The following is a 15,207-nucleotide window of genomic DNA, read 5'->3' on the forward strand; positions in this document are numbered from 1 at the left end:
CAAACACCTGGCCCATCTAGGAGTGGCACTGCAGTGTCAGGCAGGATGGCCCTTCCAAAAAATACTCCCCAAACAGCACATGACGCAAAGAAAAAAAGAGGCGCAATGAGGTAGCTGTGTGACGACTAAGCTAAGCGACCCTAGTGGCCGACACAAACACCTGGCCCATCTAGGAGTGGCACTGCAGTGTCAGGCAGGATGGCCCTTCCAAAAAATACTCCCCAAACAGCACATGACGCAAAGAAAAAAAGAGGCGCAATGAGGTAGCTGTGTGACGACTAAGCTAAGCGACCCTAGTGGCCGACACAAACACCTGGCCCATCTAGGAGTGGCACTGCAGTGTCACGCAGGATGGCCCTTCAAAAAAATACTCCCCAAACAGCACATGATGCAAAGAAAAAAAAAGAGGCGCAATGAGGTAGCTGTGTGACGACTAAGCTAAGCGACCCTAGTGGCCGACACAAACACCTGGCCCATCTAGGAGTGGCACTGCAGTGTCAGGCAGGATGGCCCTTCCAAAAAATACTCCCCAAACAGCACATGACGCAAAGAAAAAAAGAGGCGCAATGAGGTAGCTGTGTGACGACTAAGCTAAGCGACCCTAGTGGCCGACACAAACACCTGGCCCATCTAGGAGTGGCACTGCAGTGTCAGGCAGGATGGCCCTTCCAAAAAATACTCCCCAAACAGCACATGACGCAAAGAAAAAAAGAGGCGCAATGAGGTAGCTGTGTGACGACTGAGCTAAGCAACCCTAGTGGCCGATACAAACACTTGGCCCATCTAGGAGTGGCACTGCAGTGTCAGGCAGGATGGCCCTTCCAAAAAATACTCCCCAAACAGCACATGACGCAAAGAAAAAAAGAGGCGCAATGAGGTAGCTGTGTGACGACTAAGCTAAGCGACCCTAGTGGCCGACACAAACACCTGGCCCATCTAGGAGTGGCACTGCTGTGTCACGCATGATGGCCCTTCAAAGAAATACTCCCCAAACAGCACACGACGCAAAGAAAAATGAAAGAAAAAAGAGGTGCAAGATGGAATTGTCCTTGGGCCCTCCCAAAAACCCTTATGTTGTAAAAACAGGACAAGCACACTTTAACGAACCCATCATTTCAGCAACAGGGTCTGCCACACGACTGTGACTGAAATGACTGGTTGGTTTGGGCCCCCACCAAAAAGAAGCAATCAATCTCTCCTTGCACAAACTGGCTCTACAGAGGCAAGATGTCCACCTCATCATCATCGTCCGATTCATCACCCCTTTCACTGTGTACATCCCCCTCCTCACAGATTATTAATTCGTCCCCACTGGAATCCACCATCTCAGGTCCCCGTGTACTTTCTGGAGGCAATTGCTGCTGGTGAATGTCTCCATGGAGGAATTGATTATAATTCATTTTAATGAACATCATCTTCTCCACATTTTCTGGAAGTAACCTCGTACGCCGATTGCTGACAAGGTGAGCGGCGGCACTAAACACTCTTTCGGAGTACACACTGGAGGGAGGGCAACTTAGGTAGAATAAAGCCAGTTTGTGCAAGGGCCTCCAAATTGCCTCTTTTTCCTGCCAGTATACGTACGGACTGTCTGACGAGCCTACTTGGATGCGGTCACTCATATAATCCTCCACCATTCGTTCAATGGTGAGAGAATCATATGCATTGACAGTAGACAACATGTCAGTAATCGTTGGCAGGTCCTTCAGTCCGGACCAGATGTCAGCATCAGCAGTCGCTCCAGACTGCCCTGCATCACCGCCAGCGGGTGGGCTCGGAATTCGTAGCCTTTTCCTCGCACCCCCAGTTGCGGGAGAATGTGAAGGAGGAGATGTTGACGGGTCGCGTTCCGCTTGACTTGACAATTTTCTCACCAGCAGTTCTTTGAACCTCTACAGACTTGTGTCTGCCGGAAAGAGAGATCCAACGTAGGTTTTAAATCTAGGATCGAGCACGGTGGCCAAAATGTAGTGCTCTGATTTCAACAGATTGACCACACGTGAATCCTGGTTAAGCGAATGAAGGGCTCCATCCACAAATCCCACATGCCTAGCGGAATCGCTCTGTTTTAGCTCCTCCTTCAATGCCTCCAGCTTCTTCTGCAAAAGCCTGATGAGGGGAATGACCTGACTCAGGCTGGCAGTGTCTGAACTGACTTCACGTGTGGCAAGATCAAAAGGTTGCAGAACCTTGCACAACGTTGAAATCATTCTCCACTGCGCTTGAGACAGGTGCATTCCACCTCCTTTGCCTATATAGTGGCCAGATGTATAGGCTTGAATGGCCTTTTGCTGCTCCTCCATCCTCTGAAGCATATAGAGGGTTGAATTCCACCTCGTTACCACCTCTTGCTTCAGGGCAGGTTCAGGTGTTTTTGGTGGTGCTCCAGTCTTCTGTACACGGTGCCTGTACGCCGAAAGTGGCCCGCAATTCTTCTGGCCACCGACAGCATCTCTTGCACGCCCCTGTCATTTTTAAATAATTCTGCACCACCAAATTCAAGGTATGTGCAAAACATGGGACGTGCTGGAATTTGCCCAGATGTAATGCACGCACAATATTGCTGGCATTGTCCGATGCCACAAATCCCCCGGAGAGTCCAATTGGGGTAAGCCATTCTGCGATGATCTTCCTTAGTTGCCGTAAGAGGTTTTCAGCTGTGTGCGTATTCTGGAAAGCGGTGATACAAAGCGTAGCCTGCCTAGGAACGAGTTGGCGTTTGCGAGATGCTGCTACTGGTGCCGCCGCTGCTGTTCTTGCAGCGGGAGGCAATACATCTACCCAGTGGGCTGTCACAGTCATGTAGTCCTGAGTCTGCCCTGCTCCACTTGTCCACATGTCCGTGGTTAAGTGGACATTGGGTACAACTGCATTTTTTAGGATACTGGTGACTCTTTTTCTGACGTCCGTGTACATTCTCGGTATCGCCTGCCTAGAGAAGTGGAACCTAGATGGTATTTGGTAACGGGGGCACACTACCCCAAGCAATTGTCTTGTTCCCTGTGAACTAACGGCGGATACTGGACGCACGTCTAATACCAACATAGTTGTCAAGGCCTCAGTTATCCGCTTTGCAACAGGATGACTGCTGTGATATTTCATCTTCCTCGCAAAGGACTGTTGGACAGTCAATTGCTTACTGGAAGTAGTACAAGTGGTCTTCCGACTTCCCCTCTGGGATGCCGATCGACTCCCAGCAGCAACAACAGCAGCGCCAGCAGCAGTAGGCGTTACACTCAAGGATGCATCGGAGGAATCCCAGGCAGGAGAGGACTCGTCAGACTTGCCAGTGACATGGCCTGCAGGACTATTGGCTTTCCTGGGTAAGGAGGAAATTGACACTGAGGGAGTTGGTGGTGTGGTTTGCGCGAGCTTGGTTACAAGAGGAATGGATTTACTGGTCAGTGGACTGCTTCCGCTGTCACCCAAAGTTTTTGAACTTGTCACTGACTTATTATGAAAGCGCTGCAGGTGACGTATAAGGGAGGATGTTCCGAGGTGGTTAACGTCCTTACCCCTACTTATTACAGCTTGACAAAGGCAACACACGGCTTGACACCAGTTGTCCGCATTTCTGTTGAAATAATTCCACACTGAAGAGCTGATTTTTTTTGTATTTTGACCAGGCATGTCAATGGCCATATTCCTCCCAAGGACAACAGGTGTTTCCCCGGGTGCCTGACTTAAACAAACCACCTCACCATCAGAATCCTCCTTGTCAATTTCCTCCCCAGCGCCAGCAACACCCATATCCTCATCCTGGTGTACTTCAACACTGACATCTTCAATTTGACTATCAGGAACTGGACTGCGGGTGCTCCGTCCAGCACTTGCAGGGGGCGTGCAAATGGTGGAAGGTGCAAGCTCTTCCCGTCCAGTGTTGGGAAGGTCAGGCATCGCAACCGACACAATTGGACTCTCCTTTGGGATTTGGGATTTCGAAGAACGCACAGTTCTTTGCTGTGCTTTTGCCGCAAGTCTTTTCTTTTTTCTAGCGAGAGGATGAGTGCTTCCATCCTCATGTGAAGCTGAACCACTAGCCATGAACATAGGCCAGGGCCTCAGCCGTTCCTTGCCACTCTGTGTCGTAAATGGCATATTGGCAAGTTTACGCTTCTCCTCAGACGCTTTTAATTTTGATTTTTGGGTAATTTTTTTACTGATCTTTTGTGTTTTGGATTTTACATGCTCTGTACTATGACATTGGGCATCGGCCTTGGCAGACGACGTTGATGGCATTTCATCGTCTCGGCCATGACTAGTGGCAGCAGCTTCAGCACGAGGTGGAAGTGGATCTTGAACTTTCCCTATTTTTTTAACCTCCACATTTATGTTCTCCATATTTTGCGCACAACTAAAAGCCACCACAGGTATACAATGTAGATGGATGGATAGTATAGTATTATATTACTTATGGACGACGAGTGCACTGACGACACAGAGGTAGGTACAGCCGTGGCCTACCGTACTGCTTATATATATAATATACTGTATATAACGGACCTGGTGGACACTGTCAGCAGACTGCTAAACTAGTATGAAGAAAAAAAAAAACAACCACAGGTATACAATGTAGATGGATGGATAGTATAGTATTATATTACTTTTGGACGACGAGTGCACTGACGACACAGAGGTAGGTACAGCCGTGGCCTACTGTACTGCTTATATATATAATATACTGTATATAACGGACCTGGTGGACACTGTCAGCAGACTGCTAAACTAGTATGAAGAAAAATAAAAGCCACCACAGGTATACAATGTAGATGGATGGATAGTATAGTATTATATTACTTATGGACGACGAGTGCACTAACGACACAGAGGTAGGTACAGCCGTGGCCTACCGTACTGCTTATATATATAATATACAGTATATAACGGACCTGGTGGACACTGTCATCAGACTGCTAAACTAGTATGAAGAAAAAAAAAACCACCACAGGTATACAATGTAGATGGATGGATAGTATAGTATTATATTACTTATGGACGACGAGTGCACTGACGACACAGAGGTAGGTACAGCCGTGGCCTACCGTACTGCTTATATATATAATATACTGTATATAACGGACCTGGTGGACACTGTCAGCAGACTGCTAAACTAGTATGAAGAAAAAAAAAAGCCACCACAGGTATACAATGTAGATGGATGGATAGTATAGTATTATATCACTTATGGATGACGAGTGCACTGACGACACAGAGGTAGGTACAGCCGTGGCCTACTGTACTGCTTATATATATAATATACTGTATATGACGGACCTGGTGGACACTGTCAGCAGACTGCTAAACTAGTATGAAGAAAAAAAAACCCACAACAGGTATACAATGTAGATGGATGGATAGTATAGTATTATATTACTTATGGACGACGAGTGCACTGACGACACAGAGGTAGGTACAGCCGTGGCCTACCGTACTGCTTATATATATAATATACTGTATATAACGGACCTGGTGGACACTGTCAGCAGACTGCTAAACTAGTATGAAGAAAAAAAAACCACCACAGGTATACAATGTAGATGGATGGATAGTATAGTATTATATTACTTATGGACGACGAGTGCACTGACGACACAGAGGTACGTACAGCCGTGGCCTACCGTACTGCTTATATATATAATATACTGTATATAACGGACCTGGTGGACACTGTCAGCAGACTGCTAAACTAGTATGAAGAAAAAAAAAACCATCACAGGTATACAATGTAGATGGATGGATAGTATAGTATTATATTACTTATGGACGACGAGTGCACTGACGACACAGAGGTAGGTACAGCCGTGGCCTACCGTACTGCTTATATATATAATATACTGTATATAACGGACCTGGTGGACACTGTCAGCAGACTGCTAAACTAGTATGAAGAAAAAAAAACCCACCACAGGTATACAATGTAGATGGATGGATCGTATAGTATTATATTACTTATGGACGACGAGTGCACTGACGACACAGAGGTAGGTACAGCCGTGGCCTACCGTACTGCTTATATATATAATAATATAATGTATATAACGGACCTGGTGGACACTGTCAGCAGACTGCTAAACTAGTATGAAGAAAAAAAAAAACCACCACAGGAGTGTTTTTCAGGCAGACAAACGTATACTGGACTGGTGGTCACTGTCAGCAAAACTGTGCACTGTACTCCTGCTATAACTGCTCCCCAGTCCCCACAATTAGGCAGATTGAGCAGTGCACTCAGCACAGATATATCATGCAGCAGTGCAGCACACTGAGCACAGATATGGTCGAGCGTTTTTTTCATGTAGAGAAACAAAGGATTAAACTCACTGGTGGTAAACCCTGCACTGTACTCACTAACAGCTGCTCCCCGTCCCCAATCCTCCCCACAATTATAACTAAGTCACTCAGTTTACTCTTTTCTTTTCTAATATAACGGAGTGGACGCCAGCCACGTCCTCTCCCTATCAATCTCAATGCACGTGTGAAAATGGCGGCGACCCGCGGCTCCTTATATAGAATCCGAATCTCGCGAGAATCCGACAGCGGGATGATGACGTTCGGGCGCGCTCGGGTTAACCGAGCAAGGCGGGAGGATCCGAGTCGCTCGGACCCGTGTAAAAAATGGTGAAGTTCGGGTGGGTTCGGATCCCGAGGATCCGAACCCGCTCATCACTACTTATTACCAGGCATACCTCAGATGTGCAGTAATCTGTTTATACTGTACCTGTAACACTAAGAACAAAAAGTGCAAAGTGCCTAAACATTGAATGTAATAAAAGACTATGTCAAGGGCCACAAAATTACTATGGATACTAACACCTTGTTTTGTGTTAATTTAATTGACATTTTCTTAGAATAAATTGAATTTATATTTAAAGCTGAACCACTGAGGCTTTAGACAGCAAGATTAAATTTATGTTTTAATGAGATTGCTCTAGTGATTATGAGCTATTAGTTATAATCACTTGTAGAGATTTACATGGCAGCGCCTCATTGTGTTTCTATAGAGATAAATGCGGAACACTATAGTGAACACTATGGAGAAGTTGATGTGACTCCTTAACTCATTTAACCTCTCAGCTATAAGCTGTGCAAGGTCCGTAACACAATCAGCTAGGTTTAGTTATAATGAAAATCATTAGAATGGAATAATGTAATTATATTATAATTTATATTCCAAAAATGTTTCTTTATAAGCTCTAAGGACCAGGGCATCTGAAAGTAAATTCAGACCCCAGTGGAGTTCATTCTTGCCGCTGGCACCCAGCCTTACCGCAAGCAATCACCTGCTTCTGTACTCCCACCTAGGAGCTGGGGTGGAGGGATCTTGAGCTGTGAGTGTTCCTGCTTCCTGTGTAGCTCAGGTACAATTGACACATGGATGCATGCAGAGCTGCTGGGATATCTTGAGGACCCCAGTGCAAGAGAGGGGGTGTGGCCCAGCACAGGGGAGTGACGAAGCCCACTCAGGAAAAGACTAAAGATGAGATTTAGTCGGGGGGGTTCCCATAACTATGAAAGTAGAATATGCATCGCAAGGAGGGGGGGCGATCCTCTGCCTCAATGGCTGCCATCGGCCCCATTGACAAGCCTGGGCATGGGTAATCTCACTCACGTTGGGTGTTCCTAGATTCATTAATTTTTGAATACAGATTCTTTGAGATTTCACTGTAATGGATGGATGAGACACCTTTAGTTTACTGACAGGTCCCAGACTAAAGCCCACTGATGGGATTTAGTTGGCTTCCCAACGGTAAAGAGGTTGGTGGTAAGAAATCCTGACACCACTCATAATCCCGACAGTCGGCATCCCAGACATACGTATAAGGGGAAGGGCTAGGGTTAAGCAGTGAGTGGGGGAGGGTTAGGGTTAGGCTACAGGAGGGAAGGGTTAGCATTAGGCTGCGGGAAGGGAGGGTTAGGCTGGAGGCGGGGTGGGTTAGGTTTAAGCTGTGGGTAGGGAAAGTTAGGTGTAGGGTAAGTAAAAGGGTAAGTACTGTATACTAACTAAAAAAAAGTGTTGGGATTCTGACCATTGGGATGGTGCTGACAGTATTCTGACTGCCAGCATCCCTCACTGTTGGAATCCAATACCCAAACCCTACTGATTACTGTAACTATACCTCCCAAACATCTGACTTGGAAGACTGTGAAGTGGTCCCACAATCAGGGCATTCATCCTCTTTCATAGTGTGGAACATATGTTGAAGATGTTGCATCACAGATACACACAGTTTATGGGCAAGTGTCTCCACTGCATGCATCTGTATAAGCCTACATACGCCTACTATTTGCTCAGTTTTTTGAATGTTGAAGGAGAAGCTTTTTTTGAGCAACCTGTGTAGTGGTAGTATAATCTGTTTTTGGAATTTCATAAACTTTGCCTAATATTTCAGCATCTTGAGGATAGGCAATGATACAAGAGAGGGCATACCACAGGGTACTATATGTGGAACCTCAAGAAAAGAAGTCCACATGGATTTCAGAGAATTAAACTGCAAAAAAATGAACCAGGGAACTTTTTAGATCTTAATATGTTAGGGAAAAAAATCCAGAAATATAGACACGTTTCATGAGCCACAACATTTGTTATAGAAGATTAGTATCTCCTGATGTAATTTCCTCTTATAACTCATAATTTCATATTCCATTATACAGAAAGAGATTAATGGAGGAAATGTATCAAACCTTCTAAAGAGGGCAATGAAGAATTTGACTATAGCAACAATCAGCTTCTACCAATCGTCTTCTATGACGTCCTCTTTAGACGGTATCATACATCTTGCCCAAGGGATTTCCAAGCATTGCTATTGGCCAGTTCATAATGAACCACAGATGGTACATTGCTTAGATCCATAGACAACGGTGAATTTCCCATTAACTACATGGACATGAGGAATGTGCCTAGGGGTGTCACTTGCTGGGGGGTGGCACTCATATAATTGTTTTATTACTGTCAGGCTGAGATCTCCCAGTATCCACAAAATACGTCATCTGAGTGTACCTTACCACACTCCATCTGAGAATTTCCTATCTATCCATACTCATCTCAAAATTGCATATGGTGTAGTTAACATATTTTGGAGTTAATGTTAGACTGATGGACCGATCAGGGTGTACTGGGGAGTGGGGGATGGCCAGTGAGCAGGCATGTCAGGAAGGAGGCTGTCCAGTTATTTGAGGCATCTCAACTGGGTTGCTCATGCAACTGGATATGTGATTTGTTCGCACTACGCTCAAGATGGCATGTGGTAGAGTACAATGGAAATATTTAGTAGTTAAAGGGAAGTTTCAGACTAAAATACAGGCACCAGGTATCAGCTTATTGTCATTTTTTACTGTTGGTGACAGTAATAAAACAAGCATTCCAGTGCTGCCCTGTCCCCAGAAAGTGGCACATATGGTATATGAATTGTTTTATTGTTATATTATACAGGTTGAGTATCCCTTATCCGAAATGCTTGGGACAAGAGGTATTTTGGATATGGGATTTTTCTGTATTTTGGAATAATTGCATACCATAATGAGATATCATGGTGATGGGACCTAAATCTAAGCACAGAATGCATATATATTACATATACACCTTATACACGCAGCCTGAAGGTCATTTTAGACAATATTTTTTATAACTTTGTGCATTAAACAAAGTGTGTCTACATTCACACAATTCATTAATGTTTCATTTACACCTTATACACACAGCCTGAAGGTCATTTAATACAATATTTTTAATAACTGTGTATTAAACAAAGTTTGTGTACATTGAGCCATCAAAAAACAAAGGTTTCACTATCTCACTCTCACTCAAAAAAGTCCGTATTTCGGAATATTCCGTATTTCGGAATATATGGATATGGGATACTCAACCTGTACAATACTGCCAATTGCCAAATTAGGGCTTATAACCTGATAATGAAAACAATATATTTGTGGGCGGCGGTGGGGGTAACCATCCATTTTGTGTTTAGTTTGGGCCTGGCCCCTAATTCCGCCAGTATCCGGTCATAATGTCGACAACTATAGGTCGACATGCATTAGGTGGACATGGTCTATAAGTCAACATGGTATCTAGGTCGACATGAAAAAAGGTTGACATGATTTTTTGATTTCTTTTTTAAATTTTTTTAACTGTTTCATACTTTACGATCCACGTGGACAACGATTGGGAATAGTAACTTGTGCCGAGCGCAGTGGTAGCGGAGTGAGTCACCTTGCCCAAAGCATAGCGAGCGAGCAATGCGAGGGAATACGGTGCATTAATTGAGGTTCCTGGTCACTTTACGAATAAAACAACACCCAAACCCCCCTCCAAAAAAAACATGTCAACCTTTTTCCATGTTGACCTTGATCATGTCAATATAATGACTGTGTTGACCTATTTCAGGTGTCGACCTAGTCACTGTCGACCAGTAGTGATTGACCTAATATCTGTCAACCAGTGTGGTCGACCCTATGATCCACACCCATTCCGCCACTGTGCTAGATTTATTTAGATCCACTGAAGATCTCTCAGCTAAGTCTGTCATCACTATTACCAGTTAACAACATCCACCGTAATGTTTATTGGTACAGCACAATGAAGTAAAGACAGTCTATATACAATGGCTGGAACCATGACCCTCTCTATAAATGTCTTCTAACATACGTCAGTACAGTAATTCTGATGGTAAATAAATGTTACCTTTGTGAATTATTTACTGAATTATCCATTTCACAGGCAGATCAGTTCTATTAAGCTATAAATTAATCATTTCCAAACGCTGTAGTTAAAACAACTCTTGTACCTAATTGCCGGCTCTTGGTATGCAGAGTCATGAGCCGTTTGTACTGTTTGCTGCAGGCTTCTCTTTATTCTAGGACGATCTCATAAATAACCATAGTCTTAAACATCAGAGAGGTACTGAAAATTTGAACATCAATTATTGCCACTTCAGTAGTCTTTGATAAACCCCTCCTAACAATAATGATAAATATGTAGTGTCACATATAACTAGCTATGGAAAAGGCTTGTTTGTCTTAGGATTCTAGATGAACGAATAATATATAAATGTAAACCTATTATTTACATGCATGATATTAAGTGGCGTGGCTGTCCTTAAAGTACCATACTTGGTTTACTGTTGTAAAGTTTAAGGAACTGTAATTGGGGTGTGGTACAGCTCATAGACAGTTAAAAGATAGACAGTCATTAGTCAGACACTATATGGTCGACTGGCTAAAGTCCGAAAGGGTCAAAAGTCCGGCAGGGTCAAAAGTCAGACAGTCAAAACTCCGACAGGGTCATAAGTCAGACGTCTTAAGCGTAAAGCAGCTAAACCTGACTAAAGACATGGGCGCGATTGTGAAAAATCCCGTTTGGGCGTCCAAACGGGTCACTTTTCACGCATTTCAGCTCACCTCCCCTGAGGGTGGTGAGCTGAAATGCTGATATCGTACTCATCAGTAGTAACATTTGAATACTGCCGGCGGGCGCGATGGGGTCGGGAGGGGAGCTGCAAGATTAGAATCCCGCCCATAGTGTCAGGTTCTGAGGGGTACAGGTACTAAGTGGAGATAAGGGGTCTAAAAGAAAAATGGAGAGAAAATCTCTGTAAATATCGCTTCGCAGTATGTACTAAAGTGATTTAGCTGCATTTTGGCGGCCTCTGCTAGATTTTCATTCTGCCATAGGCACCTATGGCAGTGCTAAGGTTCCAAACTGTTACTAAAATCTCCAAGCTGTTACTAAAAAGACGGGTCACTTACCATCAATTGTCTTCTCCAGCACTGGTTTCATCACCTCTAGCTCTGTCAACTTGGCCTGGTTGTCAATAAAGTTTGTATGTTAAAAAAAAAATCTGTCTGCTTTAGCAGTACAGTATATGACTCCGGAGACAGTGCAAGCACAGGGTAGATGCTAGATCCTAGTGGGCTAAATGACTTCTAATGTCACAACCACATGACCCGCAATGGCAGGGAGAAAAGCAAGGTCGGTTGGGTAGCAGTTTCACTTTCCATGTCAACATCTTTTCCCTTTAATAGAACTGATCTGCCTGTGAAATGGATGATGCAGTAAATAATTCACAAAGGTAACATTTATTTACCATCAGAATTACTGTACTGACGTATGTTAGAAGACATTTATAGAAAGGATCATGGTTCCAGCCATTGTATATAGACTGTCTTTACTTCATTGTGCTGTACCAATAAATATTACGGTGGATATTGTTAACTGGTAATAGTGATGACAGAATTAGCTGAGAGATCTTCAGTGGGTCTAAATAAATCTAGGACAGTGGCGGAATGGGTGTGGTTTATAGGGTCGACCACACTTTGGTCGACAGACATTAGGTCTACCACTACTGGTCGACAGTGACTAGGTCGACACCTGAAATAGGTCAACACAGTCATTATATCGACATGATCAAAGTCAACATGGAAAAATGTTGACTTTTTTTTTTTGGGTGTTGTTTTATTCGTAAAGTGACCAGGAACCTCAATTAGTGCACCGTGTCCCCTCGCTCGCCATGCTTGGGGCAAGGTGACTCACTCCGCTACCACTGCGGTTGGCACAGGTGACTATTCCCAATCGTTGTCCATGTGGATCGTAAAGTATGAAAAAAAAAAAAAAATCATGTCAACCTTTTCCCATGTCAACCTAGTTACCATGTTGACTTATAGACCATGTCCACCTAATGCATGTCGACCAATAGTTGTCGATATAATGACCGGATACTGGTAAAGCAGACAGATTTTTTTTTTAACATACAAACTTTATTGACAACCAGGCCAAGTTGACAGAGCTAGAGGTGATAAAGCCAGTGCTGGAGAAGACACTTGACGGTAAGTGACCCATCTTTTTAGTAACAGCTTTGAGGTTTTAGTAACAGTTTGGACCCTTAGCACAGAATGAAAATCTATCACTTAGCAGAGGCAGCCAAAATGCAGCTAAATCACTTTAGTACATACTCAGAAGCGATATTTACAGAGATTTTCTCTCCATTTTTCTTTTAGACCCCTTATCGCCACAAAGTACATGGACCCCTCAGAACCTGACCATATGGGCGGGATTCTAATCTTGCAGCTCCCCTCCCGACCCCATCACGCAGGCCATCAGTATTCAAATGTTACTACTGATGAGTGCGATATCAGTAGTAACATTACTAGATCCATTAGAAGTCCAAGTAGGGTAAAGGACCTCTAATGTCACAACCACATGACCCGCAATGGCAGGGAGAAAAGCAAGGTCGGTTGGGTAGCAGTTTCACTTTCCATGTCAACATCTTTTCCCTTTAGTAACTTGGTGGCGAGTGAAGTAGAGCAGAACAAGCCACGTGGGTACATTTCAGGTTCCATGTTCAAACCTTTGCTTCTCTCCCTCCTGTCACAAGTCACGTGGTTATGACTTCATAGGTCCTTTAGCCAGGTGGCATTCAGCTTCAACTGTGAGTCCACTGTCTGTGCTGTTTGCCTCCAATGCTGAGGGGGGGACTTAACATTCACGCTCCTCAGTGGTTCCATACCCTCCTAAAATTCTACACATAAAAATCGGTACAAATGAGAAAAGTGGGCATGGCCACGGGTAAAAGGGGCGCCCCCTTTCCTATACTTTTAATGGGAATTTGGAGAGTTAAAAAATCGGTACAGACCATAAAAAAAACGTACAGTACCTGGCAAAAAGGTACAGTAGGAGGGTATGTGGGTCTATTATTAGTAAGAATCGTGGTAGCAGGAAAAGTAGGACTGGCTTTATCTTTATGCTAAATGGAGTGCTAGTAAATAGACCCCTATGTTTGTAACGTACCCGTAGCTGGGAACACATTCAGTAGTATCAATATGGAAATGTGAGGAAAGACAATAAAGTTGACCTCAGTATGCTACTTCACTGTAATAGCAAAACATAACGAATAATTGCTTAAATGAGCACTGGATGGATCAGCCTGTAAACATATAATGACGTGTTTCTGCAGTAGCAGCTGTAATAACTTGGATATTCTGTAGTAGCTCAGAACACAGGTGATAAGTGACGAGGAGGCTGTATGCAGAAGGCTTGGAAGCAGACTGAAACAAGCACAGGTATAGCTGGAGGAGGCAAACAGCAAACTGATGTCGCTACAACTGCTGATTTCAACAGCAGCAGGTGGTAACTCTGGCTGCAGAATGGTGAGTTCTGATACAAGGAAGAGACCGCTAGATAATGATAATGGAAAACCAGGACAGGGGCTAGAGCTCAGAAACTGGTAACCACTTCTGCTACAGGAGACCAGGAGTCCTAGGAGACTTGAGGTACTGGCAAAATGCAGTTGGCAGGGAACAATTTAAATAGGGAGCTCTAACAGTGGGTTGGATGTGTAAATCATGTGCACGGTAGGAATGCTGTGGATGGCTGGAAATGCTCAATTGACTTTAGGGAAGGTGGCAACACCCTTGCTGCACCAAACTGTAGCTGTAGGAGAATCTATACATGACTGCCAGCTGATATGTGTAAGCCAGTGAATTAGCAGCACAAGGTAGGGTAAATCGGTCTTAGTACCAAATTTGTGACACATCATTTTTTTTATACTGCAAATGCAAACTTACTGTAAACACACTATATACAGTACATAGAAAGATATGTGTATGCATTTTTATATGCTAGATACTGTACGTATACACACATAAAATATATGCATGCCAATTATATTAGGTATACTTTTGGGTACTGCATAGGACATTTTGCATTTAGAAGAGACTGAAGTCTTCATGGCATGGATGTAATAAGTTCCTGGAAACATTCCTTAGAGATTCTGGTGCATGGTGACACACAGCTGCTGCAAATTTGTTGGCTGCACATTCATGCTGCTAATCTCCTGTTCCACCATATCCTAAATGTGCTCCATTGGCTTGAGATCTTGGCACTGTTGATGTCATTGGAGTACACTGAAATTATTACTGTGTTCATAAAATAAACTTGAGCTGTGTTTTTTGACACAGTGCATTAGACTACTGGAAGGTGCCATCAGAAGATGGTAGACTGTGACCATAAATGGATGCTCATGGTCAGCAACAATATTCTGGTAGGCTATGGCTTTCAATTAATTCAGAATTAGTACAAAGAAGCTTAATGCGGGACAAGAAAATATTTCTCACACCATGGGGTATATTTACAAAGATTCGTGTTTTGGCCGTTTTGAAGGGTGTTTGAACTTGAATGGTATCGGGTGCATTTTACTGCAACTTTTTGAATCCTGATAC

The sequence above is a fragment of the Pseudophryne corroboree genome, chromosome 11, assembly GCF_028390025.1.
Source record: "Pseudophryne corroboree isolate aPseCor3 chromosome 11, aPseCor3.hap2, whole genome shotgun sequence".
Taxonomy (NCBI): domain Eukaryota; kingdom Metazoa; phylum Chordata; class Amphibia; order Anura; family Myobatrachidae; genus Pseudophryne; species Pseudophryne corroboree.